Source organism: Hordeum vulgare, chromosome 1H (genome assembly GCF_904849725.1).
Source record: "Hordeum vulgare subsp. vulgare chromosome 1H, MorexV3_pseudomolecules_assembly, whole genome shotgun sequence".
Lineage (NCBI taxonomy): Eukaryota > Viridiplantae > Streptophyta > Magnoliopsida > Poales > Poaceae > Hordeum > Hordeum vulgare.
Window position 1 is genome coordinate 455,045,956 of NC_058518.1, and position 24,246 is coordinate 455,070,201.

General features: G+C 44.2%; 1 pseudogene; it reads right to left on the reverse strand.

Annotated features, from left to right (window-relative positions):
• Window positions 1–649: 649 nt before the first annotated feature.
• The window catches only part of LOC123400529, a 68,400-nt pseudogene continuing 44,803 nt past the window's right edge, over window positions 650–24,246 (reverse strand).

The window sequence follows — 24,246 nt, forward strand, 5'->3', positions numbered from 1 at the left end:
AACATGAGTATCTTTAGTTGTGAGCAGGAATATCTATTGACAGACTTAATGACAACATGACTGTCCATATGTACATTATACTTAGCAAGTTTTGTTGTTGTTGTTCAACAACTTTATCCCCTAAACTCATGCAACACCCATGTATCATGATAGAGTATATATGGGGGTGGGGGGCTCAACAACCCATTCTCTATAATGCCACAGGTACCACTGTTAGAGCATTTACAACCACACACATGAAAGGACCCCTTATAAGTTCGTAGACTCTATTGGTTAGTGATTGGACATAAGAGAGAAGAAAAAATGTGATCCAACCAGATCTCTCATAACATCCCTATACGTCTGGCTGTTCACAAATCCTCAAAACCATCTCAAATATAAGGAGGATATGAGGGCTCGCGGACGCGCCCTGAGAGTCCGTCACGTAGGACGCAACCCCATCCCGGACCACCTTTTATTTTTATTTATTCATTCTTTTCTTTCTCTCTCTTCCTCATCACCAATCACGAGCAAGTGATCGGACATATGAGAAAGAAAACGAGGAGTGTGTCTGCATGGACAGAAAAATAAGGAGCACGTTCGGTCACTGACCGGACGCATCCGTTGGTGTTTACGGAGTTATATTTGCTATATCCGTTTGTAGATGCTCTTAATACACAAATTTGTTAGCTACTTCGTCCTTGCACGAACAAGTGTGATCTTTAAACAAATGGACACGTGTTCGATCTCTAACAATAATGTCCCTCCCAATACTTTGGATATAAGTTTCATCCCTCCCTTCCTCCCGACCTCCTCACGCCGCCACCCAAGCCGACGCCAGGGGGACCAAATCCTCCACGTCGTCGGTTCTCCCGCGTGACAGATCCCTGCCGCCGCTTCCGTCGACATTGGCCGCGGTGGTGGCGGCGCTCGACGCCAGAAGGGCTAGGGTAGGAGGGTTGCGCCGGATCTCCCATGAGGCAGCTTGGGCGCCTCGTGTGGGATCCTTGCGCGACAGCCATAGCGGTGTCCGTTGTGTGGCGGGAGGCGGTGGACTCATGGCTGGTGAGGCGCTTCGGTGGGATCCTCCGCTATGCTATGACGGCGCAGTGGCCATGGATCTAGCGTCTTGGCCAGATCCATCGTGTTTCGACTTTTGTCGGCCAACGGTGCGTAATAGGGACGGGGTGGGGCGGCCAGAGGCCCCCCAACCGGCTTTCTGACGACACCATACGTCTACATAGCGAGGGTGAGCTCGAATCCAGTTAGCGGCGTGATCTTGGTTGCGCTACTTCCGGTGAAAATTGTGTCGACTTCGGTCCGAGCGGACGATGACGGTGTTTCCGACGTCATTCCCGTGTTGAGGCATCGCCGTTGCAAGTTGCGTCAAACACGATCGAGATGTTTCGATGGAAACCGCAAATTTGGGTCTACTGGATAGGACGATGACGGCGCGTACGGTGTCGTTCTCCCTCCCAACGGCATCATTTTGGAACAGGAGCTGGTTGGAGGGGACAAGAGGAGGAGCTGTGTTACATCTACCGCACGGCTGATGATGGATTCCGGCGGCACGATGCCGTGGAGTTTCAACGACGAGCGCGTGTAGATGGATACATGCAGGATGGTGAAGTTGGCTGACGTCATGGTGGCATCGACATTAGGCTTGGCAAGGTCGGTGCGTTAGTACCGACTCTCGGGATGGATCGGCGGAAGACGACGACGACGACCAATGAGACTACGCCAGACCGGTGTGATCTAGTCCCGATTCTGAAGCTGGGCTAGGGCATCTGGCTTTAGATTTTAGGCTTTGGTGTGATGTCTGTTTGGTATTATGTCCGGACATTCGACACCCCTTCATCAAGGGGATAGGATTAGCGACAAAGTGTTGCTAAGATCGTGGCTTTCGACTTACTAATGTATTACTTTATAAGGTTATTGTGAATAATTAATAAAATGGCTGCATGTATCGTCCAGATGCATAGGCCCGGGTTATATCCTCCTTTTCCAAAAAAAACTCTTCAAATATAAGTTTGGTGACATGATGACAATCTTGGCAGACTCCGAGGTTCTTGACAATCTGATTGGGCCTATAATCACTTGTACTCGTCAAAGCAAAATCGTTTGCCAGCTTCTCACTATGCTGGTTGAGTGCAACTTCCACCTCTTATTCTTCAGTATTAAGCAAAACTTCTTTCTCTTCTTCTTTTTCAGTCAAGCAGAACTTCTTTCTTATCAGGCACATAACTCTCCTCCAGCCTTAGCCTACTATCTATCTCATACCACTTTGTGAAAATATCTTTTATGCGAGGATGAGACCTATCTCCAGCAATGAACTGGTGGATAACCCTTTAATTACCACATTGCTATATCCAGGTGTCTTCTCAACTCCTTTCTCACGCATTAGGTGACTAATTTCCCTTGCAAGAGCATGACTACCAGAGACAGAATATATGTTAGCTAAAAGTACATAAACACGACTTTTGTCTGGCTCCAATTCAATTCAGTTCTTATAACAAACTAAGCCAACTCCAGTTTCTTGTGAAACCTACAACCAGACATTAGAGCTCCCAAGATTAAGGCATCCGGTTTCATGGCCATTTCCTCAACCATGTCTTTGGCCTCACTAAGTGTTATGCCCTCTGCTCCCCATGGCCCACCTATAGCGAAGGCCTCGCCCTCAGCGGCCACCGATGGTAATGGCCCGGAGCAGCCTCGACGCCTAACGAAGCCCAACAAAAAGTACGCAGACCAATACTAGGACACTCGACGTTAGGTTAAAATGAACTCGTTCCCCTACTGCGCGAGGTGTGGAAGAAGTTATCGGTAGCGGTAGCTCTCTCTCTCTCGAATCCCCTTCCTCTCTCTCTGAACCTCAAATCCGGCCGAAGCTTGTATGAATGTGTGATTGAGAGTGATTTATCTACTGGGATCCTAACAATTGGTATTCAGAGCCTTTCAATCCTCCCAAACTACCACCAAATTCGCTGCGAGTTACTCCGATCCACCAATTTTTTTCTTCTTCCACCACAAATCTGGCCGGCCGTTTCCCCTCTATCATCCAGACCCGAAAGGGGAAGGTGAGCGCCATGGAGGAGACCAACAAGGCGTTGGCTGATCTGACGGTGGCGATCAATGCCATGTCCGCCCAGATCAGTGAGATCCACCACACCATCCTCGAGATCCAAGGGTGGAGGCCGACAATCGAGCGCTCGCTGGACGATCTTCGCGCTGAGGTCAAGGAGCTGCGCCAAAGCATCCATGCACCTCGCGCAACGTCCGCCTTGGGCCCGGATCCGGGGCTGACCAAGGACAAGGAGACGACGCCGCTGATCCGTGATACGTCTCCAACGTATCTACTTTTCCAAACTCTTTTGCCCTTGTCTTGGACTCTAATTTGCATGATTTGAATGAAACTAACCCGGACTGACGCTGTTTTCAGGAGAACTGCCATGGTTGTTTTTGTGCAGAAATAAAAGTTCTCGTAATGACCTGGAAACTTACGAGGATTTTTTATGGAATATATAAAAAATATCAGAGAAAGAATCAACTGAAGATACGCTGCTAGTGGGCCACGAGCCTGCATGCGCCCCCTAGGGCGCGCCTAGCAGGCTCGTGGGGCCCACGTGGCTCCCCCGACTTCATCTCCAACTCCATATAACCTCTCTCGCCCAAAAAAATAGGAGAGAAGAGTTCATCACATTTCACGATACGGAGCCGCCGCCACCGCCTGTTCTTCCTTAGGAGGGCAGATCTGGAGTCTGTTCTGGGCTCCGGAGAGGGGAAATCGTAGTCGTCGTCATCATAAACCATCCTCCATCGCCAATTCCATGATGCTCTCCATCGTTCGTGAGTAATCTTATCGTAGGCTTGCTGGACGGTGATGGGTTGGATGAGATCTATCATGTAATCGAGTTAGTTTTGATGGGGTTTGATCCCTAGTATCCACTATGTTCTAAGATTGATATTGCTACTACTTTGCTATGCTTACTGCTTGTCACTAGGGCCCGAGTGCCATGATTTCAGATCTGAACCTATTATGTTTTCATCAATATATGTGTGTTCTTGATCCTATCTTGCAAGTTGTAGTCACCTACTATGTGTTATGACCCGACAACCCCGGAGTGACAATAGCCGGAACCACTCCCGGAGATGACCATAGTATGAGGATCCCATGTATTCACTATGTGGTAATGCTTTGTTCCGGTTCTCTATTAAAATGAGATCTTAATATCCCTTAGTTTCCATTAGGACCCCGCTACCACGGGAGGGTAGGACAAAAGATGTCATGCAAGTTCTTTTCCATAAGCACATATGATTAAATACGGAATACATGCCTACATTACATTGACGAACTGGAGATAGTTACATATCACCCTATGTTATAACTATTACATGATGAATGCCATCCAACATAATTATCCATCACCGATCCAATGCCTACGAGGTTTTCCTATACTGGTCCTTGCTAAGTTACTTTACCGCTACTGCTGGCATACTTGCTATACAAATCACTACTGCTACTGTTACCGCTGCTACCGTTACTATCATACTACTTTGCTACTAAAACTTTGCTGCAGATACTTAGTCTTTCAGGTGTGGTTGAATTGACAACTCAACTGCTAATACTTGAGAGTATTTTTTGGCTCCCCTTGTGTCGAATCAATAAATTAGGGTTGAATACTCTATCCTCGAAAACTGTTGCGATCCCCTATACTTGTGGGTTATCAAGACCTTTTTCTGGCGCCGTTTCCGGGGAGCATAGCTCTATTCTCTGAGTCACTTGGGATTTACATCTGTTGATCACTATGAGGAATACGAGAGATCCAAAAACTAAAGTCTTGCCCTCAACTACGAGGACAGGTAAGGAACTGCCATCTAGCTCTGCACTTGATTCACCTTTTGTTATGAGTAAATTTGCGACACCACCACCTACTAGTAATTTTGATATGTTGCCTCTGCTTGATGATGCTACTTCTGCTATCCATAATGCTTATGATGATGCTTTTCTTGATAACGATATGCCACTGGGTGAATTTCTTGATGCACAAATTGCTAGAGTTACTGCTGAATCGGATGATACTTCTCAAACTGATGAAATTATCGAAGTTGAACCTGCTGTGACACCTGTTAGACCTAGCACTCCTAGATATGAATTGCCTAATATACCTAAGGGTTATGTTATGGAGGTAGAGGTAGCTGAAGACTTTCTTGCTTGTAAGGATAGCTATGATCTTGAGAATTTATTACACAAGTGGAAAGAAAATTCTCTGAATGCTAGAATGAAATATGATCCTAAGTTTACTACTTCACCCATCTTTGTTACTGATAAGGATTATGAATTCTCTGTTGATCCTGATTTAATCACTTTGGTTGAATCTGATCCTTTTCATGGTTATGAATCTGAAACTGTTGTAGCACATCTTACTAAACTGAATGATATAGCCACCCTATTCACTAATGAGGAAAAAATTCGCTATTACTATATCCTTAAGTTGTTTGCTTTCTCACTAAAGGGTGATGCTAAAACTTGGTTTACTTCTCTTGCTCCTGGTTGTGTGCGTAGTACCCAGGATATGATATACTACTTCTCTCAGAAATATTTTCCTGCCCACAAGAAACAAGCTGCCTTGCAGGATATATATAACTTTGTGAAAATTGAAGAAGAGAGTCTCCCACAAGCTTGGGGGAGGCTTGTCCAGTTACTTAATGCTTTGCATAATCACCCTCTTAAGAAAAATGAAATACTTGATATGTTTTATAATGGACTAACCGATGCTTCTAGGGACCACCTAGATAGTTGTGCTGGTTGTGTTTTCGGGGAACGAACTGTGGAACAAGCTGAAATTCTATTGAATAATATCTTGAGCAATGATAATGCTTGGACTATTCCTGAACCACCTCCGAAGCCAACTCCGAACAAAAGAGGTATTCTATTCCTCAGTGCTGAAGATATGCAAGAAGGCAAGAAATCTATGCAAGAGAAAGGTATTAAATCTGAAGATGTTAAGAATCTACCACCTATTGAAGAAATACATGGTCTTGATAACCCGACACAGGTAGTAGAGGTAAATTCTCTTCGTAGATTCAATGAGAGTGATATTCCTTATGATAAACCTGCTAGCTTATGCTTAGATGAATTTGATAACTTTGTTGCCAAACAATAAAGTTTTAATGATTATGTTAGCAGACAACTGAAACAAAATGCTCGTATGATTAATCATATAAGTGCTTGTGTGGATAGAAATGTTAATTATCTTAAGCTTATTGGTAAATATGCTTCTATGGTCACTACTCAAGTAGAACAAGTACTTAAGGCTCAAAATGACTTGCTTAATGAATTGAATGATAATTCTGTTAGAGTTGTTTCTAGAGCTGGTAGAATGACTCACGAACCTTTGTATCCCGAGGGCCATCCTAAGAGAATTGAAAAATATTTTCAAGGAGTTAATATTGATGCACCTAGTCATCCTCGTAATAGGAAGAAAAAGAAAGATGCTAGGAACTTGCATGCTAGTAAACCTGTTGTTGTTACACCTGAGAATCCAAATGATGTTTCTATTTCTGATGTCGAAACACAATCTGGTGATGAACATGAGCCTAGTGATAATATCGGTAATGGTGTTCATGTTGATGCTCAACCTAGTAATGATAATGATGTGGAGATTGAACCTGCTGTTGATCTTGATAAGCCACAACCTAAGAACAAGAGATATGATAAGAATGATTTTATTGCTAGGAAGCATGGTAAAGAAAGAGAACCATGGGTTCAGAAACCCATGCCCTTTCCTCCCAAACCATCCAACAAAAAGGATGATGAGGATTTTGAGCGCTTTGTTGAAATGATTAGACCTATTTTTTTGCAAATGCGTTTGACTGATATGCTTAAAATGTCTCCTTATGCTAAGTACATGAAAGATATTGTGACTAATAAAAGAAAGATACCTGATGTTGAGATTTCCACCATGCTTGCTAATTGCACTTTTAAGGGTGGGACTCCTAAGAAACTAGGTGATCCCAGAGTGCCCACTATACCTTGCTCCATTAAAGGAAATTATGTTAGAACTGCTTTATGTGATGTTGGAGCCGGTGTTAGTGTTATGCCTCTCTCTTTATATCATAAACTTGAATTGAATAAGTTGACACCTACTGAAGTTTCTTTGCAAATGGCTGACAAATCAAGTGCTTTACCTATCGGCATTTGCGAGGATGTGCCTGTTGTGGTTGTGAACATTACTATCTTGACGAACTTTATTATTCTTGATATTCCCGAGGATGATGCCATGGTGGTCATCCTTGGAAGACCCTTTTTAAACACTACAGGGGCTGTTATTGATTGCAACAAAGGCAATGTCACTTTCCATGTTAATGGTAATGCGCACACGATGCACTTTCCGAAGAAACAATATCGAGTTCATTGCATTAATGCCATTGAAAAATCTTCATCAATTATTATTGGAAGCTTTGAATTCCCTATACCTACTGTCAAGATGAAATATGATATACTTGTTATTGAGGATATGCACACCCCCGTTGAGGTAACCTAGTGATTATTCAAAAATTCTCTGGTTTTATGTGATTCGAAAAAAGTTTGTCAAGGAGACTTGATCAACCTCATTGACGGATTTCTTTTGATGACCATGAGATGGATGAATCTAGAAGCCACAACCTTGTGTTCCCAACTTTTAATTTCTGTTATTTAGTAGAAAAATAATAAATATAGCATTATTTTCCTATTTTCTGCATTATCCGTTCAATAAAAAATGACCTGAAAATAAAAGTTCTCCAAATGCCCTGAAATTCAAGTATGATTTTTTCTGGAATATTTAAGAATTTCTGAGATAGATAACTAGTCAGGGGGATGCACCAGTGGGCCACAAGCCCAGGAGGCACGCCCACCCCCCTAGGCACGCCTGGCAGGCTCGTGGGTCCCACGTGGCCCCCCTCCACTTATTCCAGCACCCATCTTCTTCGTCTACCTCCAGAAAAAATCATTCCACAGCTCAAACCTGTGTTCTTGCTCATTTTGCTGCATTTTTCGATCTCCTTGTGCAAAGCCCCAATCACCAAACTGTTTTGGGGAATTGTTCCTTGGTATGTGACCCCTCCATTGGTCCAATTAGTTTTTATTCAAGTGCTTTATTCATTGCATATTATTGCTGCCTTGGTGACCCTGTTCTTGAGCTTTGCATGTTAATTTTAGTTGGTCCCAAGTAGTTTTGATGCATGATATGGCCTCTAGGCACTTGTAGGAGTAGTTGCTATGAGTTTTGTTAAACTTTGTTCACTTTTATTTCAGAAAAAGGAAGATGTCCTGGAAGAACTATCATGGTGGTTCCTCAAGCAAAAGGGGTCCCCGTCTCGCGATTCGGGAGCCCGATCCTTATCAGCTGAGGAACGCAGCGGTGCAACCATGTGAATGGCCTTTCGATGAATTCATGATTGATGCAGGTTTCAACGACGAGTTTGATACCTTTGTTCGCAACGTCGGGCTCAAAGAATTCATCTCCAATAAATGTGAACAGTATACTACACTCACTGCCTCTTTTGTTCGTAGATTCAAATTTTCAGTTGGCCGTGACACATCCATACTGTTTGATCTTTATGACAAATCGTATACTATGGATTTAGAGGATTTTAATAGATTATGCAAGATACCTGATTGGGGTAGTCCCAGTGACCCTCCTAAGTCTTCGGTTAGAGATTTTATTTCTAGTATAACTGTTGGAGAAACTAGAGATATTACGCAGGCTACCATGGGGAGCATTCATTTTCCTGCCTTACATTATTTTGCCCTCTTCATAGGTAGATGCATTAACGGCAAGCATGACCATAGTCACCTCTACGCACCTGACCTTAGTATTCTTAAGAGCGTAGTAACGGGTAATAGAAGTTCCAACATGGGAGCTATAATTTCTAGGAGGCTAAATAATAATGCTAATGAAGGGGATTTCTTCGGTGGGATCTATGCCACTTGCATAGCAAATCCTCTTGGAATACCCATCCGCACAGGAGATCCCCTGCTCCACACAACTTTCCTTGATCGCGCCGCTATGATACGTTATCAGTTCCTTGAGAGGGATAATGAATCCCTCCTATACCGGTTAATATTTAACCGACAAAGTGTTTTCCATATTACCCTTCCTGCTCCTGCCTTCTTTGACTTTCAGGGAAAACGGAGATATTACATAACCAGAGGAGAGGCAGAGGAGTATGAGAGGGAGGTGAAGGCTTCTTGCCTCCGTGAGGCAACTATTCAGGCGGTAGCTGCTGCGTCCCAGTACAACCCCCATTATGATTTTGGATATCGCCCGGACCAGCCATGGAACTAGACCAACTTAGGCCAAAAGCCTAAGCTTGGGGGAGTACGTGTCTCTCACCGACTTTATATTCATGCTCACACATTCACTTTGATAGTCGGTGTTCACACTCTTCCATTGTGTCATGCATGCTAGTTTATTTCTTTTTATTGCATTCTTCTCGTGTGTTTGTTTAAAAATGAGAAAACCAAAAAAAATTTAGTTGTAAGTTTACCTTCCAGCATGCTTAGTGGTAATTAAAAATAAAACCCAAAAAGATTTCCCGTTTTTCTTTTGATTGTTGGGAGCTTTCCCGTGTAAATAGTTTTCTTTTTCTTTGGGTCGACGTAGAAGACCATGGTTAAAATGATTAGTGGCTCTCATATGCATTATTGTTTATCCGTCAAAGAGCCATATTACTTTGTCTTCTCCTCTAAATTTTCTTGTAGATTCCAGCTTAGTCCAATGCACGAACACTCTTATTATTATTCACATCATTCAGTCGTGCAAGTAAAAGGCAATAATGACGATATATGATGAAGTGACTGAGCCTGGAAAAGCTGGTATGAACTCGACCTATTTTGTATATGTAAATATGACTAGCTCATCGTTCCTAATTCAGCATTGTTATGAGAGAAACATGTTTGCAATGACAACTTAGAGATCATAGTTTCTGATGCCATGCTTAATTAGCTAGGAGCTTATAATTGTTTGTCTTGGATGCCAACATGAATTTCAAGATGATTATGATGTAGTATGATAGGATGGTATCCTCCTTTGAATGATTCAAGTGGCTTGACTTGGCACATGTTCAGGCATGTAGTTGAAACAAAATCAACATAGCCTCCACGATATTCATGTTTATGGTGATTTATATCCTACTCATGCTTGCACTCAACATTGGTTAATTTCAATGCATATTGATGACTGTTGTCACTCTCTAGTTGGTCGCTTCCTAGTCTTTTGCTAGTCTTCACATGTACTAAGCGGGAATACTGCTTGTGCATCCACTTCCATAAACCTAAAGTTGTTCCATATGAGTGCACCATACCTACCTATATGCGGTATCTACCTGCCGTTCCAAGTAAATTTGCATGTGCCACTCTCTAAATCTTCAAATAATAATCTGTTTTGTATGCCCGAACCGCTCATGTGGTGAGAAGGGGCGGTCAGTATCTTCCATGCTAGGCGTGTTATCCTCGATACATGTTTATTCACTATCACTCACGAGAAAGGGGCCGGTAATTGGAATGCCCAGTTCCATGCTCAAATCAAATCAGAAATATAATTGCAAACAAAACTCCCCCTCGATTGTTGTTGGTATGGACGACACCCGAGGATTCGGCTAGTCCTGGAGTGTGATTGATCGGTGGTGGGGCAGTCAAAACTTCACTATTCTGTTTGGGAATCGCCTATAATATGGTGAAAACTCTTGGTCATCGCGTTGACAATGAAAGCATGCCACCCAAAATTATTTATCTCTGTTTTAAAAAGCTTGAGGTGTGGCACTTCTGCAAATCAATGCTTCCGTCTGCGAAGGGCCTATCTATTTACGTTTCTGTTGAGTCATCCTCTTCTTATTAAAAAGCACCAGTTAGAGAGCACCTCCGTCATTTATATGCTTTGCTATTAATTGATATTGAGTATGACTATGACTGGATCTTCCTTGCCATGAATTACAATTTCCAGTCGGCCTTTGGTCTTTGAAGGTGTTGTGCATTTATGTTTTGCAGCATCAGAAAGGGCTAGCGAGATACCATTTATTCATATTGTATCATGATTATTTTGATTGAAGTGTTGACGTTTGAAACATAGTATTATTGCTCGCTAGTTAATTACGCCATTGATATGAGTATACCATGAGACCTAAAGGTCATTCCTTATGTGGTTAGCTTATGATCTTGCTAAAAATCTGAATATGAGTTAGACATAATTACAACAACAAGATCAAACAGAGTTCGTAAAAGTTTTTCTTTTGTCTCTTTCATTTTATCAACTGAATTGCTTGAGGACAAGCAAGGCTTTAAGCTTGGGGGAGTTGATACATCTCCAACGTATCTACTTTTCGGAACTCTTTTGGCCTTGTCTTGGACTCTAATTTGCATGATTTGAATGAAACTAACCTGGACTGACGCTGTTTTCACCAGAACTGCCATGGTGTTGTTTTTGTGTAGAAATAAAAGTTCTCGGAATGACCTGGAAACTTATGAGGATTTTTTATGGAATATATAAAAAATATAAGAGAAAGAATCAACTGAAGATACGCTGCCAGTGGGCCACGAGCCCTGCAGGCGCGCCCCCTAGGGTGCGCCTAGCAGGCTTGTGGGGCCCACGTGGCTCCCCCGACTTCATCTCCAACTCCATATAACCTCTCTCGCCCAGAAAAAATAGGAGAGAAGAGTGCATCACGTTTCACGATACGGAGCCGCCGCCACCGCCTGTTCTTCCTCGGGAGGGCAGATCTCGAGTCCGTTCTGGGCTCCAGAGAGGGGAAATTGACGTCGTCGTCATCATCAACCATCCTCCATCGCCAATTCCATGATGCTCTCCATCGTTCGTGAGTAATCTTATCGTAGGCTTGCTGGACGGTAATGGGTTGGATGAGATCTATCATGTAATCAAGTTAGTTTTGATGGGGTTTGATCCCTAGTATCCACTATGTTCTACGATTGATGTTGCTACTACTTTGCTATGCTTAATGCTTGTCACTAGGGCCCGAGTGCCATGATTTCAGATCTGAACCTATTATGTTTTCATCAATATATGTGTGTTCTTGATCCTATCTTGCAAGTTGTAGTCACTTATTATGTGTTATGACCCGACAACCTCGGAGTGACAACAGCCGGAACCACTCACGGAAATGACCATAGTATGAGGATCCCATGTATTCACTATGTGCTAATGCTTTGTTCCGGTTCTATACTAAAAGGAGACCTTAATATCCCTTAGTTTCCATTAGGACCCCGCTGCCACGGGAGGGTAGGACAAAAGATGTCATGCAAGTTCTTTTCCATAAGCACGTATGACTAAATACGGAATACATGCCTACATTACATTGACGAACTGGAGCTAGTTACATATCACCCTATGTTATAACTGTTACATGATGAATGCCATCTGACATAATTATCCATCACCGATCCAATGCCTACGAGATTTTCCTATACTGGTCCTTGCTAAGTTACTTTACCACTACTGCTGTCACACTTTCTATACAAATCACTACTGCTACTGTTACTGCCGCTACCGTTACTATCATACTACTTTGCTACTAAAACTTTGCTGCAGATACTAAGTCTTTGCTGTCGCTATGTACTTCATGGATGGAGCCCTCACATGGCTTCAGTCGTCCCAAGCCCATTTACACTACCAAGATTGGGAAGATTTTTCTACTACTATATGTGCCCAGTTCGGGTGAGAGGAGTTTCAAAATTTACTTAGGCAATTCAACCGATTGCGTCAAACACGCAACGCAGGTGAATATGCTGAGCAGTTTATACAAACCATAAACCACCTTCTTGCACATCATCCCTCTTGGGACCCCGCTTTCTTTGTCACACAATTCATGGAGGGTTTACAGCGGGATATTCATGCTACCGTTGTTTTACACCGACCCCAAACCTTGGATACTGTTGCGGATCTCCCATGTTTGAGGAAGAAGTGGTGGACACATTTCGACGGGATGACAGGCGGCACTCCTTTCCACCCTCCCTTTCGGTGAATGGCTTGGCACCGCTGCATACGGCTTTGCCGCTACCATTGCCACCACCCAAGACCGGTGCGGGGCCTGTGAAAAAGTGCGAAGACGATCGCTGCACCCACGGCACCATCAAGCCCGCTGCCAACAACGAAAAACTGGTGTCTCCCCTTGCATATCGCTGCGCCAAGGGTCTTTGCTTCACTTACGGCGAACGGTGGAGCCGCGACCATTGATGTGCGCCAACTATGCAACTGCATGTGGTCGAGGAGTTGGTCGAGATGCTGCAAACTTGCTCTGCTGAGACTAAACAGGTGGAGACTGTTCCAAGTGAAGATGATTGTTGTGTTGTCTTCAATGAAGCACTCGAAGGTGCTGAATCACCAACAACTATGTGGCTACACGGCCGAGTGCAGCAGCGGGAGGTTCTGATGCTGGTGGACTCTGGATCATCTCGCAGTTTCATCATTTCGTCTTTGGCTCACCATTGGCAAGGGGTACAGCAAGCGTGTCAGCCTTATTCTGTGCGGGTGGCTAATGGAGGAATCCTTCGCCGTGATCAGGAGATACCAACATGTGAATGGCGTTTTCAAGGGGTCAAATTTACCACCGACCACAAGGTTCTACCACTCGGGTGTTATGATGTGATTTTGGGAATTAGCTGGCTGGCTTGTTGATACGTCTCCATCGTATCTACTTTTCCAAACTCTTTGGCCTTGTTTTGGACTCTAATTTGCATGATTTGAATGGAACTAACCTGGACTGACGCTGTTTTCAGCAGAATTGCCTTGGTGTTGTTTTTGTGCAGAAATGAAAGTTCTTAGAACGTCGTGAAAATTTATGGAGAATATTTCTGGAAAATATGAAAAATACCTGCGCAAAGATCCACCGGAGGGGATGGGCCAGTGGGCCACAAGCCCTGTAGCCGCCACCCCCCTTGTGGCGGCTAGCAAGCTTGTGGGGCCCACGTGGCTCTACCGCCCCCAATCTCAGCTCTATAAATTCACTTTCGTCCCAGAAAAAATTAAGACAGAAGATTTCATTGCGTTTGCGATACGGGGGCGCCGAAACATCCTGTTCTTCATCTGGAGGGCAGATCTGGAGTCCGTTTTGGGCTCCGGAGAGGGGAAATCATCGCCATCGTCATCATTAACCTTCTTCCCTCTCCAATTCCATGAAGCTCTTCATCGTTCGTGAATAATCTATTCGTAGGCTCGTTGGGCGGTAATGATTAGGAGGAGATCTATCATGTAATCGAGTTAGTTTTGACGGGGATTGATCCCTAGTATCCACTATGTTCTAAGATTGATGTTGCTACTACTTTGCCATGCTTAATGCTTGTCACTAGGGCCCGAGTGCCATGATTTCAGATCTGAAATTATTATGTTGTCACCAATATATGTGTGTTTTCGATCCGATCTTGCAAGTTGTAGTTACCTACTATGTGTTATGACCCGGCAATCCCGGAGTGACAATAACCGGAACCACTCCCGGTGATGACCATAGTTTGAGGAGTTCATGTGTTCACCAAGTGCTAATGCGTTGGTCCGGTTCTTTATTAAAAGGAGAACCTTAATATCCCGTAGTTTCCTTTTGGACCCCGCTGCCACGGGAGGGATGGACAATAGATGTCATGCAAGTTCTTTTCCCTAAGCACGTATGATGACACACGGAATGCATGCCTACATCACATCGATGAACGAGAGCTAGCCACATATCTCTCCGTGTTATAACTGTTGCATGATGAATATCATCCAAACAAATCACCGACCCATTGCCTATGAGTTTGTCCCACTGTACTTGTTTTGCTCTGCTGCTGTTACTACTGTTGATGCTGTTGTTACTTGCTCTGCTGTTACTTGCTACTTTGCTACTTGCTACTGCTGTTACTTGCTACTGTTTCTACTTGCTACTGATGTCACTACCGATGTTCCTTGCCACTGCTGCTACTCGTTACACTGCTGCTACCAGCTACAATTCTGATTCGCTTGACGTTGACGGGAAAAGACAATTTCCGTCAAAGGGCAACTTCTGGCGCCATTGATACGACAATTAGGAATAGTCTGCCGTCAACAGATCCTTTCTGACACCGTTGTTATCATACCACTTTGTTGTTGATACTTTGCTTGCATATATTAATCTTTCAGGTGTGGTTGAATCAGACACATTCATCTGCTAATACTTGAGAATATCCTCTCACTTCCTATTGGCGAATCAAAAATTTGGGTTGAATACTCTACCCTCGAAAACTGCCTCGATCCCACGCGCTGGTGGGTTATTGCAAGACAATTTCTAATTGTTGAGCAATCAAGAATAGCAGTCGTCTAGCCATTGCCAAAGATTGCCAAATAACATTTTTCTGGCGCCGTTGCCGGGGAGGTATTGCTATATTCTCTGAGTTACTTGGGATTTATATCCGCTGATCACTATGAAGAATCTGAAGGATCCGAAAACCAAAGTCTTGCCCTCAACTACGAGGGGAGGTAAGGAACTGCCATCTAGCTCTGCACTTAATTCACCTTCAGTTATAAGTAAGTTTGCGACATCACCTCCTGCTAGAAATCTTGATATGTCGCCTGTGCTTGATGATGCTTATGATGCTATGCCTGATACTGCTTTGCCTGATACTGCTAGAGATGCTATGCCTGATACTGCTTTGCCTGATACTGCTAGAGATGCTATGCCTGATACTACTAGAGATGCTATGCCTGATACTGCTAGAGATGCTATGCCTGATATTGCTTTGCCTGATGATGCTAGAGATGCTATTATGCCTGATGATGCTATGCTTGATACTGCTAGAGATACAACTTTGCCTGATGTTCCACTAGGGGTACTCCTTGATGCTCATATTGCTAGAGTTACTGACAATGCTCGTGATGCTTCTGAAACTGCCGATACTATTGAGATAGAACCTGCTTTTGCTCCTGCTAGATCTAGCTCTCCTAGATATGAATTGCCTGATATACCTGAGGGTTATGTTATGGAGGGAGAGATAGCTGAGGATTTTCTTGCGTGTAAGGATGCCTATGACGCTGAGAAATTACTTCTCAAGTGGAAGGAAAAATCTCGGAAAGGTAGGATGAAATACGACCCAAAGTTTGCCACTTCACCTATCTTTATCACCGATAAGGATTATGAATTCTTTGTCGATCCTGAGATAATCTCTCTAGTCGAATCTGATCCTTTCCACGGTTATGAGTCTGAGACGGTCGTAGCCCATCTTACAAAACTACACGATATAGCCACCCTTTTCACTAGTGAGGAGAAGATCCGCCACTACTACATCCTTAAGTTGTTTCCTTTCTCTTTAAAGGATGACGCTAAAGCCTGGTTCACCTCTCTTGCTCCTGGATGTGTGAGTAGTCCCCAGGATATGGTCTATTACTTCTGTGAGAAATATTTCCCTGTCCATAAGAAGCAAGCTGCCTTGCAGGAAATATACAACTTTGCTCAACTCCAAGAAGAGAGTCTCCCACAAGCTTGGGCGAGACTCGTTGTAACGACCAATATGCGGTCCTTTCCGATCTGGGGATCGAGGCCCCGAATTGGAAAGGAGCGCATCTAAGCGTCTCACAAATAGGTAACACAACACATACATAATAATAAAGATAGACAATCAGGGGTTCAATTTCCTTCTCATAAATATATATCAGAGTACATCACGCATACAACCAAAGTAGTTCCGCTACGGACTACAAAACATAGAAGGGCTATGTTACCCTGCCAGCAGGCCCACGATCACGACCACGCCTCAATCTTCTAAATAGTTCACGTACAGGCGGTCTATCTCCTCATCGTACTGCCACGCCGGCTGCGTGCCGTCGGGATCATCTGTCTCTGGGGTACCTGAACCTGTTGGTATTTTGAAGGAATCCGTGAGCCACGGGGACTCAACAATCTAAGACCTTGGTGCCAGAACTAGTCAAGTTATTAGGTAGGATAAGGTGAAGTGTTTGAGGTTGCAGCATCCTAAGCTTGATTTGGTGGCTAACTTACGTAGAACATTTATGAAAGTGGTCTATACTAGCGGTCGTGAATACTTGATCACTAAGTGATCCTGAACACCTACCTACGTCATTCATAACCCCACCGTGTTCCCGATCGAAGAGAGATCTTCGAGGGGACAGTCACGGTTACGCACACAGTTGGCAATTCTTTTAGCTTTTGTTTAAGTTATCTAATACCGGATGTTAACAAAATATTCCAAGTTGCCACATAACCGCGGGCACGGCTTTCCGAAAGATTAAACCCTGAAGGGGTGCTCCAACTAGTCCATCACAAACGTACACAGGCCGCAAAGTAATCCTCTATCACGAATCTCGTGATCTCGTCGAATTCCTTAGAGGAAAAACCTCAACTCTGGGGAGAACCAAAGCTTCACCGGGATTCCTATACGCAAGATATATCGCTAAGGTAAGACAAGACTAGCAGGACCTCCCGACGTGTCGACGACCCCGATAAAGAGCCGCGTATCTCAGTCTCACGACACGCCGGATGGAACTAGCTACAGGTACCAAAACTCAAGTTTTCCTTGTGGTGGCCCCGCAGGCAGACCAGTTTGGACCAACACTCATGAGGAGCACTGGCCCGGGTTGTTGATTAAAGATCCTCGGGGTGATCATGCCCTATGCAGATTATTATTAAGTGATTAGCAAATTAACACCAATGTTGGGTCCTGTCGGACAAGCCTTAGCATTAAGTGATTAGCAAATTAACACCAATGTTGGGTCCTGGCGGACAAGCCTTAGCACTAGCGATTTATCGAGGGGGTCCCCATAACAACCCCGAACGTGTTAGGAGCGATCAATATGGAATGAAACACGGGTAGCCGGTAACTAAGGCAGCAATAACGAAACAAAGCACCCGACAAAAGGCTAGGCCTTCTGTTATTTACCAAGTATATAGGTGCATTAAATAAATAACAAAATTTAAGATAATGATATCAAGCTCATGTTGTCACATGAGACAAAGCACCTGCATCTAGCAATGCTAACATTAGTAGCTGAGCAAAGCCTACTTAGCCATTCAAGTTTGCTAGGAAGGGATCAGTGTTTGGGTTCATGGCATATCAAGAGGCAAATATTTCAGTGGTAGGCAGCGATCATATGAGAAGGAAACGTAATCTAGCATAATAAGTCTAGAGATGGAATCAAGGTCAAATCATCTTGCCTGTGATATCCTCAGCTTGGAATGGTTCTTGTTCGTCCTGCACGTACTCTCCCGAATCCACGTACTCGTTGTTCGATCCCGGTGCTACCCAACATAGGAATAACATCTAATGAACAACAGCACCTCAAGATGCAACAAGTACATGACGCATGAGAGGAAAATGAGCATGCATCACTATTTCTATCACTAACACAAGCTTAAGGAGCTAAAACAAGTTCCTGGACAGAACTGCATGCTAACCTATTTTTACATGCATGAGAATGACATGATCAGATGCGTCTCGTGAAAACAATGCTAAACCATATAATGAACATTACAATCGGAGCTACGGATCAACGGGAATCAACGAAACAAGATATGAAGCCCTACGTGTCAAAATCATCACCACACACTCAAATGGCACAAATCTGGTATTTCCAGGTTGCCAAGACATATAACAACCCAACATGAATGGGTTGGATCAAGGAAGAACACCACAACATCAACTAAGCACTCACCAACTTCAAAATCGCAAAACTACATAATCTGCCATAAACTGCATCATAGCACTTTTGTGAGCTACATGCAAAGCACCTACAACCACCCAACTATGACAAATAATATATGTGGCTATAGCTAGCCAAGAATACTACCAGCACAAGCAAGAATCAGAAAAAAAGGAATTAAACACAAAGTTATAAGGCTGCAAACTTGCCCAAAACCATCAGATCACAGGGACTTAGTGAAAAAATCCTGCACCTAACTTTCTGTCTTTGCTCTGAAGCCTTTTTGACAGCAGCCAAAACAATACCTACAGGGCTCCAAATGATATGAAATTTTACAGGGAGCTAGAAAAACATATCAGGTCCAACTTTATAGTTGAAAGCTAGGTCTAGATCACAACACAATGACCAGCACAACCTCATCTATAGGAGAAGAAAATATAACCAGATTCTCAAACTTAGTGAAAATCTCAGATTTTCACTAATCTGAAATTTCAGCCACATGCCTACTTTGAGTGGGCATAACTTACACATATGGAATCCTAATCATGAGATGAAACCAACAAGAGGTAGAGGGGGTCACCCTCTACTAGCACAACCAAGAAACAATCTCAAAGGCTCACCACAACTCATGGAACCAAGCTCCAAACATAGAAGAAAATGAAAATATGTCATCTCCAGAAAATGTTCCAATGGGAAAACTGAGTTCACCAATAGATTCCTTGGGAGATTCTACCACAAAATCATATATAATATGCATACACTTGTTTAGAGCAAGTGGCTACAAACTAGGAAGGAAAACTACATAGATTCCTACAAATTGAATAGTGCAACATTTCATGTGCTATTCCCTAGATCAACTCCTACATAGATACTAGTTCATGTGCACAATGACAATAGTGAAATGAGGGTTTTGACCCCATGTATGTGTCATAGCACATCAACCCACAAGCACATCTACCTAGTAGATCACACACTCAATAGTCACTATGCCCTCTCACATATGGAAATGTGAAGGCGCAAGAGTGATTTGCAAAGGTGGGGCTGATCCTCATAAACACATCAACTCCACAAAACCCACTACACATGTTCTTGAATAACACACAAAATTGCAAGGCATCTAGTAAGCCACACATCATGGAAGCACCAACAACTACAGATACATATGAACAACTATATGGTGCCACATGAGCCAAGCCCATGTATGAGTGGAAATCACATATACACACCACAATCTACAAGCTCAAACACATGTATATTACCTCACATATGCACACACTAGTGCAACTACAAGCATGCACTAAGCTAGCACCATCACCACACATACAGTTCACCAAGTGCTCACATACACACACAACCAACACACTAGAGCACACACACACTAGTGCATCTGCAGGAAGGAACAAAAAATAAATGCTCTTTTCTTTATGCCTATTGTTTAGGCACAAGAAGTAGCAAATTATAGCAAGGGAAACAAATAGGATAGAAAGCAAAAATAAAAGAGGCATGCATGGGATTCGAACCCAGGGCCTCCTGGAGTCACCACACAGGCAGCTCCACCCTGCTACTATCATGGTTTCGACAGAACAGAGGGGAACATAGCAGTTTATACTTCTGCTGCTACTATTACTAATGAACAGGGTAAATAAAACCCAAAAAGGGGCGGTGCACACACAGATCAGCCCACTGCAGCGAAGCACCTGCAACTACTCTGCTCGACAGAGAAGCACGTGAGCACCACGGCGATCTAGCCCGCACCAAGGGAAGAAGTCAGGGGGGCGATGATCCTCACCTTGGGGTAGGAAGGAGAGGACCCGATCGGAGGAGAGGGCGATGGAGAGGAAGAAGATCGGCGACGAAGGCGCTCCCTGCTGCAGGTCGACGGGGAGGAGGAAGTTCACCGTGGCCGAGGCGTAGGCGAGGAACAGGCCGTCGACGTAGAGGTTCCCTGGCCTCACCGAGGTCGGGAATGGAACGCGGAGGCTACCCCCGAGCTCCCGGACATGCTCGCCGGCGCCGGAGGGGATGTACGCACGGTGGTCGACGGGGCTCTACTTCTCTCTCTCTCTCTCCGCGACCTGAACTCCAGAGAACTTACCAGGGGAGAAGAAGAGAGATGGGAAGGAGAAACAAGAGAGGTGGCGGCGGTTTCTGAAGGAGAGGAGGGAACCCTAGCTTCGGGGAGGCACGGACGCCGAGATAAATAGGGTCCGCTCGACGTTAGTGCCCTCACGGCATCAACGTGAGCTCTCTGATGGCTGACGGAAAGGTGCAGAGGAAGGAGACGTCGTCAGGATGGGAGAGAGGGGCGTGGAGCTGGGCTAGCGCGCGCTACAGTGGAGAGATGGGCCTTTGTGTTGGGAGGAAGCCCACTAGAGCGTTACTTAAAAAAGGCCACTCCCTGCTAATTCCTATTAAATAAAAATCACAGAGTAAAGGAAAAGGCCACAGAGAAAACCAAAGAAGATAAAATAAAAGCAAAAAATGTTCCTGGGCCTGAAAAATAATAAGCTAATTAAATAAAATACTAAAAGGATTTTTGGGGCATATAAAATAAATACAAAACAACATGTTAGTGGCTGTTTTGTGTTTATTCATGCACCTTTAGCACCCAAAACAAAACACCAATCTAGCACACTATTATGCCCACAATATTTCCTAAACCATGAACATTTTAAATCGAGGTTAGGAACAAGTTGAAATTGCACTTGAGATTAAAAGAGAGAAAAAAGGGGTTTTTGAATTAGAAAAGGGTTTTGAAGTAAACAACCACCACATCACTTCTACTCACCCCAACATCTCATGAGCATCACACATGAATTCACAAGACCACAATGCAACATCACAAGACATGGCATGAAATGTTATGTTATGCATGAATGCAAGGGAAGGAAATAATGATGAGCCAACACATCAAATGATACAAGCAATAGGACTCTCTCATAACATGTCAAGGTGGTCCCACATGGAAGGTTACAAAAAGGGAAGGCTTTACACTTGGGGCACTTCAAACTCTCCCACATTACAAAGAAGATCTCGACCTCGAGATCTAAGACTGAAAGAAATCGGGAAATTCGGAACGGAGGTGGTCCTCGTGTTCCCACGTAGCCTATTTATCGGAATGGTGTGACCACTGCACTTTGAGAAATTTGACAGACTTGTTACGGGTCTTGCGCTCAGTCGCCTCGAGAACCGCAACTGGATTCTCACGATAAGAAAGGTCAGGCTGAAGGTCGATGTCTTGAAGATGCACAGTGCGCTCGGGGGTCTTGAAACACCTCCGAAGCTGAGAAACATGGAACACATCATGGACATTTTCAAAGGTTGATCGAAGCTCGAGCTGGTACGCAAGGTCTCCTCTCTTGCCAACCACTCTGAACAGACCAATGAAACGAGGCGCAAGCTTGCCTTTGATGCCAAAACGCTGCATACCCTTCATAGGCGACACCTTGAGATAGACAAAGTCATCAAGCTCATAAGACATGTCACGGTGCTTGTATCGTAATAGCTCTTCTGACGGGACTGAGCTGCTCTGAGGTTATCGCGAATGATCCGACACATCTCCTCAGCTTCTTCTATCATATCATTGCCAAGGATCGGACGCTCGCCGGTCTCGGACCAGTTGAGCGGAGTACGACAGTTCCTACCATAAAGAATTTCAAACGGAGCCTTACCAGAACTAGCTAGATAAATGTTGTTATACGAGAACTCCGCGAAAGGCAGACAATCTTCCCACTTCATGCCAAAAGAGATAACACAGGCTCTCAGCATATCCTCAAGAACTTGATTCACTCTCTCCACTTGACCACTAGTCTGAGGATGGAATGCTGTGCTGAAGAGGATCTTCGTGCCCATAGCAGACTGAAAGGAGTCCCAGAACTTGGAAGTGAAGATGCTTCCGCGATCCGAAGAGATCATCATAGGCACGCCGTGCAAAGAGACAATCCTGGAAGTGTACAACTCTCCCAGCTGAGCTGCTGAAATGGACTCCTTGACTGGAAGAAAATGAGCCATTTTACTCAACTTGTCGATGACGATGAAGATAGCATCATTACCCTTCTTGGACTTCAGAAACCCGGTGACGAAATCCATCTCAATGTGATCAAACTTCCACTCGGGAATCGACAAAGGCTGCAAGAGACCTGCTAGGCGTTGATGTTCTGCTTTCACCCTTCGACATACATCACACTCGTTTACGAACTGAGCAATCTCACGTTTCATACGAGTCCACCAGAATGTCTGCTTCAAGTCATGGTACATTTTGGAGCTTCCAGGATGAATAGAGAGCACAGAGTTATGAGCTTCCTCCATGATTACCTTCCCGAGATCACCTTTCAGGACGACAAGGCAATCCTCGAAAAACAACGTGTCCTTGGCATCAACAGTGAAGCACTTATACTTGGGGAGACTCTTTCCCACGCCAATCTTGACCTTCTTCACCATAGCGTCAAGAAGCTGAGCTGCTCTGACCTGATCTTCCAAGGTAGGAGAGATCTGAAGGTTCGCAAGAAATCCCTGAGGTACTAGCTAAAGGTTGAGCTTCCTGAAAGACTCACAAAGACCCGGCTGGAGAGGTTGTAGAATCAGACTGTTGCAATATGCCTTCCTGCTCAATGCATCCGCCACGACATTTGCCTTGCCTGGCGTGTACTCAACACTCGGATTAAAATCCTGGAGCATTTCCACCCAACGTGTTTGCCGAAGATTCAAGTTAGGCTGAGTGAAGATGTACTTGAGACTCTTGTGATCAGTGAAAACTTCAACCTTACGTTCCAACAAGAGATGTCTCCAAGTCATCAAGGCGTGTACCACAGCTGCTAGCTCGAGATCATGCACAGGATAGTTCTTCTCCGCTGGCTTCAACTGCCTGGAGGTATAAGCAACCACCTTCTTATCTTGCATCAGGACTGCACCAAGACCCTGGAGAGAAGCATCGCAAAAGACCTGGTATAGCTTGGAATCATCCGGAGGGGCCAAGACCGGAGTGGAGATAAGCTTCTCTTTGAGTGTATCGAAGGCCAGTTGACACTCTGGAGACCAAGCATACTTAACACCCTTCTGAAGAAGACTAGAGAGCAGCTTGGCGATGTTGGAGAAGTTCTCAACGAACCTTCTGCAATAGCCAGCAAGCCCGAGAAAGCTTCGAAGCTGCTTCACATTCTGCGGAGGCTCCCATTCAACAATTGCCTGAACCTTGGACGGATCAACTTTAATGCCCTCGGCAGAGATAATATGCCCAAGATAAACCACTTCTTTCAGCCAGAACTCGCACTTGGAAAACTTGGCATACATCTTGTACTATCTCAGCTTATCAAGCACCAATCTGAGATGTACTTCATGTTCTTCCTCAGTCTCAGAAAAGACCAGAATGTCGTCGAGATAGAGCAAGACAAATTCATTCTTGTATGGGGAGAAAATATAGTTCATCAATCGACAGAATGTCGGAGGATCATTTGCCAGACCAAAAGACATGACCGTATACTCATACGAGCCAAAACTAGTCCTGAAGGCCGTCTTCGGACTGTCTTCCTCGCGAATGCGAATTTGATGATAGCCCATTCTGAGATCAAGCTTGGAGAATACTTTAGCACCTTTCAACTATTCGAACAACTCAGTTATG